The sequence below is a fragment of a genome, unplaced genomic scaffold, assembly GCF_019419815.1.
Source record: "Pyrus x bretschneideri cultivar Hongxiangsu unplaced genomic scaffold, Pyrus_bretschneideri_v1 Contig25, whole genome shotgun sequence".
NCBI classification, from domain to species: Eukaryota; Viridiplantae; Streptophyta; class Magnoliopsida; order Rosales; family Rosaceae; genus Pyrus; species Pyrus x bretschneideri.
This window is the reverse complement of record NW_025999557.1, coordinates 4,635,001-4,642,622: the sequence shown is the minus strand read 5'-3', so window position 1 is coordinate 4,642,622 and position 7,622 is coordinate 4,635,001.

Here is a 7,622-nt window from a genome sequence, read left to right as displayed (position 1 = left end):
TTGTGTTGTGTTCCGGGACACAATTCAAAGTTGGATCGAAAAAGGAAAGTTGAAATTTCCGGAAAAGATGGCGGTCGATGTTAATCCTTTCCCTTCAACAACGATTGGTATGGTGGATGCTCACCTTCCCAGAAACAAAGGGAAGGCCGAATATGTCCCGGTGCAGCATATCCGTCAACGGAATGGTCGAACAAGACTAAAGCTTGATATATTTTCAAATGCACCACCAACGGAACAATCGGTGCAACCCGCCGATGAGCCGATGACGAGGTCAAATTCCGACGAAACTTGTGGATCGAAGGTTTTATGTGACCATTGTAAAACAACAGTTGAACCTGGGAAGAAATCTTCAACACCACCAACGGCCCCTACGGCGTCTTGACTTCGACGCACCATTCTATAATGAGGATTATTATTCGCGCAATACCAATAGTTCGGGCTCACCAGTTGATCGCAAAACTTTCAAGCCACCCAGGACATCGGATCAACGCTGGTACAGTTACAACTCTCCAACTGGCTTGTATACGGCGTTATCTAAATCTCAAAAACGTCGCCGCCAACGGATAGATTGCATGGCTCGGCGACGAGAAGCGCAGGCTAGCCCGGCCAACCAATGGCAACCAAAAAAGGCCGTGGAAGATATTAGCGAACGGCCAACCCCAACTATCATGACCGAGTTAGCCAAAGGAAAGAAAGTAGCGGATGCTGATTTCGAAACCACCATTGAGGAGGCTGAGAAACGTATTAAGATCCTTCTCCGGCCTGGGGAAACGAGAGCTCGTCTAGAGTACTTTACACAAGAGGCCGAAAGGAAACTTTCTCCGTTACCACCGCGCGAGCCGTTTATCAAAATACGGCGCAACTTACACCCTCCATTCCTCGGTGAATCCCTGGAATACATGCGAGAGTTTCATAAGAAACACTCCGCCAATGACTTGTACGGATTACCCAAAGCATGTCAGGAAGCCCTCGACTTAGCTTTAACTTGCCCTGATGCCGAACAAATTGTCCAAAAAACTTCCGACCCAGCAATTAAAGCTAGGTTCCAGCATATACGGGAGGCTCGGGTCCTTGGTTTTGAGGTCGATCCCTATACAGACATCGACACCGCCGAATTACCTTTCTCGCTTGAAGACCTCCAGCATTTACGTTATCATTTCGAAGTTTTCTCGGCTGTATCGCTTTTCGGCCTCACGGCCGACGAGGAACAACGGATAGCACGGTTGGATACGTATCTAGACAAGAGGAACGCCCGTATTGCCTATGAAGAACGAGCCCGTGTGACCAAGGATCAACGTGAATCTTCGGCAGTCAACATCGTCGAGGGAAATCGCCCACCCGCATTCGATTTGGTTCCTACGTCTCAGATACCGGCTCTTACCGAGGAACTCAAAAGTTTAATTGAGGATGTTCCGCCAACTACTACTGAGGTTAGTTCTGCAGACGACGACGACCACGAGCCAATGGGTCCCTCGGTCCTCGAACATATGGAGATCAGTATGGTCCACGTCCTGCCAGCCGAATTCCAGCCAGGTTCCCACCAGTCGAATTTCTTGGACGGGGACGTAGTTACCGAGGAAGCAACGCAAGTAGACTTCGTCGTAAACGACGACGATAGAGAAAACCGAAGCGGGGACAACCTTACGGCAGCTTTGGCCGAGCTATTTCCCCGCTCCCCTTCGGTTAATCTCCAACACCTGAAGCTGTTGTATGTCACGGCTCATATCGAAGGATTCCCCATTTCTAAGGTGTTCGTCGACTGTGGTGCCACAGTCAACATTATGCCAATCTCCGTCATGAAGGCTTTACGCCGTTTTGATAGTGAACTCATTCCGTCAGGGATCACTATGAGCAGCTTCGTTGGTGATAAGTCTCAGACCAAAGGCGTACTCCCGTTGGAAGTTAGCATTGCCGGTCGTCAACACATGACGGCTTTCTTTGTCATTGATTCCAAGACCGATTATAACGCATTACTTGGTCGCGACTGGATCCACCAAACCAGTTGCATTCCGTCATCACTCTACCAAGTCCTCATCTTTTGGGATGGCAAATCGGTCGTGGTCCACCCAGCCGATAACCAGCCATTTGAAACCAACATGATTCAGGCTCGCTATTACGATGATCACGTCGGCTACATCACCCTCTAAGGCCTTAACGAGGATGGGCGGCCGACGAGAATTTCGGTACAGAAAGTAATTGAGGTCGGCGCCGAGACTGTCCAACAGGATTCGGCGAGACTTGGTTTGGCAGATCTAGTCACCAATGCCGATGATTGAGCACACCACGCAAGAAAGGCGTCAGGCCGCGGTTTCATCGACAATGGAACGTCTGCTGGCCCATTGGTACGCCATTACCAAGCAACCACACTCTGGCGTCAATTTAATTGAATTTCTGGTCGAAGCAGATAACGGCCCCGTTCTATCTTTCGACAAAGTTCAGGCTGCGCCGGCCGAACTCGAAGACCATCGACCTCAAGTCAAGGACCCGTTAGAGGAAGTTAACGTAGGCACGGCCGAGGATCCTCGAACATTGTTTATTAGCGCGTTACTCCCACCGTCCATAAAGGTCGAACTACGGAAGTTACTCCACGAATTTAAAGATTGCTTCGCGTGGAGCTATCATGAAATGCCAGGCCTCGACCGCAACCTTGTAGAGCATGAGCTACGCATCAAGGAGGGGTGTAAACCTTTTCGACAGCCTCCTCGCCGATTTTCGAACAAAGTACAGCTCGGCATTAAGGAAGAATTAGTTCGGCTTCTAAAAGCCGGATTTATTAGGACCGCTCGGTATGTCAAATGGTTGGCCAATATCGTTCCCGTGTTAAAGAAAAACGGTGCCCTTCGCATTTGCATCGATTTCCGTAATCTAAATCTGGCTACTCCTAAGGACGAATATACAATGCCGATCTCAGATTTATTAATTGATGCCGCAGCTAATCATGAACTGCTATCTTTTATGGACGGTCATGCGGGTTACAACCAGATTTTCATCGCCGAAGCTGACGTCCACAAGACGGCTTTCCGTTGCCCGGGGGCACTTGGTACTTATGAATAGGTCGTCATGCCTTTCGGCCTCAAGAATGCCGGCGCCACATACCAACGAGCCATGAATATGATCTTCCACAACTTAATCGGTACAATCGTCGAAGTTTATATCGATGATGTGGTCGTAAAATCCAAACGTCGTCAAACACATCTGGACGACCTGAGGCAAGCGTTCCTTCGCATGCGCAAGAACAACCTCAAGATGAACCCGGCCAAGTGTGCTTTCGGTGTTTCGGCCGGTAATTTTCTAGGATTTTTAGTGCACCACCGCGGTATCGAAGTCGACGAAAATAAAGCCCGCGCCATCATTAGCGCCCCACCACCGACGACAAAGAAGCAGCTCCAGTCGTTACTCGGGCAGATAAATTTCCTCCGTCGCTTCATCGCCAATTCGGCGGGTAAAATGAAGGCATTCTCTACGCTCTTGAAACTTAAGGATACCGACAAATTTGAATGGCGCGAAGAGCATCAAAGGGCATTTACGCAAATCAAGGTGGCCCTTTCAACCCCACCCGTGCTCGTTCCACCATGTCGCAGCAAACCCCTTAAATTATACATTTCGGCAGCTACTGAATCCATTGGTTGTCTCCTCGCTCAAGACAACACTGGAGGGCGTGAACAAGCGATCTTTTATCTTAGCCGAAATCTGAATTCACCAGAGCTCAATTACTCCCCTGTCGAAAAACTGTGCTTAGCTTTGTTTTTTGCTGCATCCAAGCTTCGGCATTACATGCTCCCATCAGTAACGCAGGTCATCGCCCAAACAGACGTAATTCGATACATGCTCACTCGGCCTATTGTCAAAGGCCGAATCGGGAAATGGACGCTCGCGTTATCCGAGTTCAGCCTTCAGTATGTACCCCAAAAAGCCGTCAAGGGGCAAGCTCTCGCCGATTTCTTGGCCCAACACCCTTCCCCTTATGGTTCTGAGGGAGACAACGTCGATATCGGTTTAATCACCACGCGCGATAGTCATTGGACTATGCATTTTGATGGTTCCAGCACTTCGACCTCAGCGGGTGTGGGCATTGCAATTCAATCGCCTGACCACTGCCGATGGTATTTTTCTCTCAAGTTAGATTTCAGCTGCACCAATAATCAGGCCGAATATGAAGCCCTCATTATCGGCCTCCACGTTTTACACGATCTACGGGCCTCCCGCGTTCTCGTCCTCGGTGATTCCGAACTTGTGATTAACCAGATAAACGACCTGTTTCGTTGCATGAGTTGTACTTTAGCGCCCTATCACATGGTCGCCACCTACCTGGCCGAGTCGTTCGAACGGATCACATTTGAACACATTTCACGCGTCCATAACACAGACGCCGACGAACTCGCCCAGATCGCCTCCGGAGCACAACTCATGGGGGGCAAGCTAGGCCGAATTGCAGTCACAAGTCTGCGCTCATAACCAGCCTTGATCAATCGGCAAACTCTCCAGCGCGCACACGTAATACGCACAAGGGTAATGTCTCTCCCATCCCTACTAGAACGAGGAGATCCCGTGGAAATATGTGCCGTCGAAGTAGAACCAGATGATTGGAGAAGGACGATGTTACGATACCTCGATAACCCCAATGGGAAACATGACCGAAGAACGAAGGTCCACGCCACGAATTACGTGTCGTACCAAAATGAGTTATACCGCAAGGGCGAGGACGGGTTACTACTATTGTGCCTCGGCCCACAAGAGGCCACCCAAGTAATGGCCGAGGTACATGAAGGAATTTGTGGGGCACATCAGTCCGGACGAAAGATGCGTTGGTTGCTCCGACGACACGGTTATTTTTGGCCCAATATATTAAAAGATTGCATCGAATATGCACGGAGGTGCATCCCATGCCAAATTTATGGACCTGTACAGAGAGCCCCGGCCGAATTACTACACTCGGTCACTAAACCTTGGCCGTTCAGGGGTTGGGCAATGGACGTAATTGGCAAAATCACGCCATCATCAGGGGCAGCGAAACACGCGTGGATAATGGTAGCAACTGACTATTTCACTAAGTGGGTCGAGGCAAGGTCATACGCCGAATTAACTGCTAAAGAGGTATGCAACTTCGTAGAGGAGAATATTGTGACCAGATTCGGCGTGCCAGAAACAATCATAACTGATAATGGCACTATATTTACGGCCGATAGGTTTAGGGAATACGCGGCAAGTTTGAATATCCGACTGGAGCAATCTACGCCGTATTACCCACAGGCAAACGGGCAGGCCGAGGCAAGAAATAAAGTGTTGATCGGCATCCTTGAAAAAATGGTAAAAGAGAAACCAGGGTTGTGGCATTTGAAGTTAAATGAAGCATTATGGGCATACCGAACTTCACCCCGGTCGGCTACTGGAACCACTCCCTACGCGCTGACTTATGGACACGACGCTATGTTACCAGTCGAATTGAGTATAAGCTCGTTGCGAGTAATTGAGCATAATGATTTGTGCAGTATTGAATATAGTCAAGCGATGCGACAAGAGTTAGAAGACTTGGAAGAAAGTCGAATCGACGCGGGTAACTTGTTGATAGCACAAAAGAAAATTGCCGAGCGAGCATATAATCAGCGTGTAAGACAAAAAACGTTCGGCGAGGGAGAACTGGTTTGGCAAACTGTGTTGCCTGTTGGGATTAAAGACCCCAGATTTGGCAAGTGGTCGCCAAATTGGGAAGGGTCATTCATCGTTCACAAAGTCCTCGGCAAGGGGGCATATCATCTAAGAGATCGGACGGGTTCAGTTCACAAATTGCCGATTAATGGAAAGTTTTTAAAGAAGTACTATCCAATTACATGGGAAATGCAAGAGTAAGACCATTGTATTGAGAGCAAGACGACCATTGTATAGCAAAACGACCATTGTATTGATAACAAAAAATCATTACAAGTACAAATACAATGGTGAACTCCTAAGGGGTCGAGGGGAGGTAAGTCTCAAGGGCAGCTTTCAGCTCCAGCCACTTCGCCTCGCTCAAAATTATCTCAGCCTGCCGCGTCTTCTTGTTGCACTGCAGTTGCACTGCAGTTGCTGGATACGCCGTGCGCCGGCAGCGAAGGCCGTCAGCCGAGCCTTGTTAGCCTCAAAATCCTTCTCAAGCTCGGAAGCAGCAGCCGACTTTTGACGTTGAAGGTCAGAAATCTGACGTTGGAGGTCAGAGATCTGGAGATCAAACTCGGTCAGCTTTGCTTTCTTTGCCTTGAAAGCCTCCATCTCTACTCGGCCAGCCTCATGCGCAACCTTGGCCACCTTCAAATCGTCCTCGGCCTGTAGGGCACGCTCAAAGATAAGAAAGTGTTGCCGAGTCCGCTCCAGGAGGTCGGTTAGGAAAGAGATGCCCTCCGGGCTCAGATGACCACCGCTGGCGAGGTCATTAAGACACTCTCCAACAGAGTCAAGGCCCTTGCACCGGAGAGCTTGGGAAGCAGTCAGAGATAGGACTTCGTGCAGCTTCACGAAGACTTCGGCGGGCGTGGCTCCTGCCGATTCGGCCGGAGCTGCAGAGGAGCTGACCTCACCGGTCGTGCTTTGAAGCAGAGCGTCAAGTTCCACTTCCCACGATGGTTGTGCACATAAAAGGAAAATGTGAGGGAAAGTAAGACGTGATATAGTGCATAAAGAAAAAGGGGATTGTTTTAGACCTGCTGAGAGGAGACTTCGGCCATGCCCTCTGGGTCATTGCTCGAACCCAGGGAGCTTAATGGCCGAGCCCAGTGCCTTAGACCGCTACGCAATTCACGCGGCCGATGGAGGTTATCTACATTTGATGGCCACGACGGCGGCCAGGAAATATAGACAACGCCCCTCGGCGCGTAAAATTGCCGGTGAAATGAATGTTCAGGCACCTGACATTTGATATCTTTTAAAAAACATGTGTCACAAAAAACTCAAAAACACAAAAGAAACAATACTTACAAAGGCCGAAGAGACTTCCTGTGGAGGAATGGGAGGGTCTTCGTCCTGCGGGTGGATCGGTGACTCGGCCGTGGCCTCAGGATCGACCATGGGTCTCTTGCCACGATCCGCCGCAGTAGGACGTGGTCGAGCGGTCACCTCGACTACAGAAGGATGGACGGGAGGAGAGTTGACTGGTCGACGGCGGCGTTGCAGCGGGACTTCGTCACTCTCGCTCTCGACATCCTGAACAAAAAGAGAAAACAGTTAGCATTACGACCAGAAACCTAAAAGAAGCAAGTGGAAGCAGAAATATACCTCCAAAACGACCGTTGGAGACAAGGGTGCTTCGGCAGGCGCAGCCGACTTTCCCACTTCAAGTACCACGACCGGCTCCGAAGCTGGAGCGGGTGCGACGATTGGATCGGCCGGGGAGACGGCTGGAGGATTCGGGGTTGGAGATGCCGGGGGTAGCCGGCACAGTTGGAGAGCCGGCAGGAGCAGGCGTCCCAGTAGTGACACTGGGGACGACATGAATTTCCCGGTCGCCCTTCTTCGCCAATTTCTTGACGCGTTTAGAAGGGCGAGGGGCCTTTTCCGCCGGCTCGGTCTCTTGGTGGGGGCGTTTGGCAGGGATCGATCGCTCGGTGACAAGGGTCCCCTTCTTGGGCACCAGCTTTTTCGTCCTTGCCACC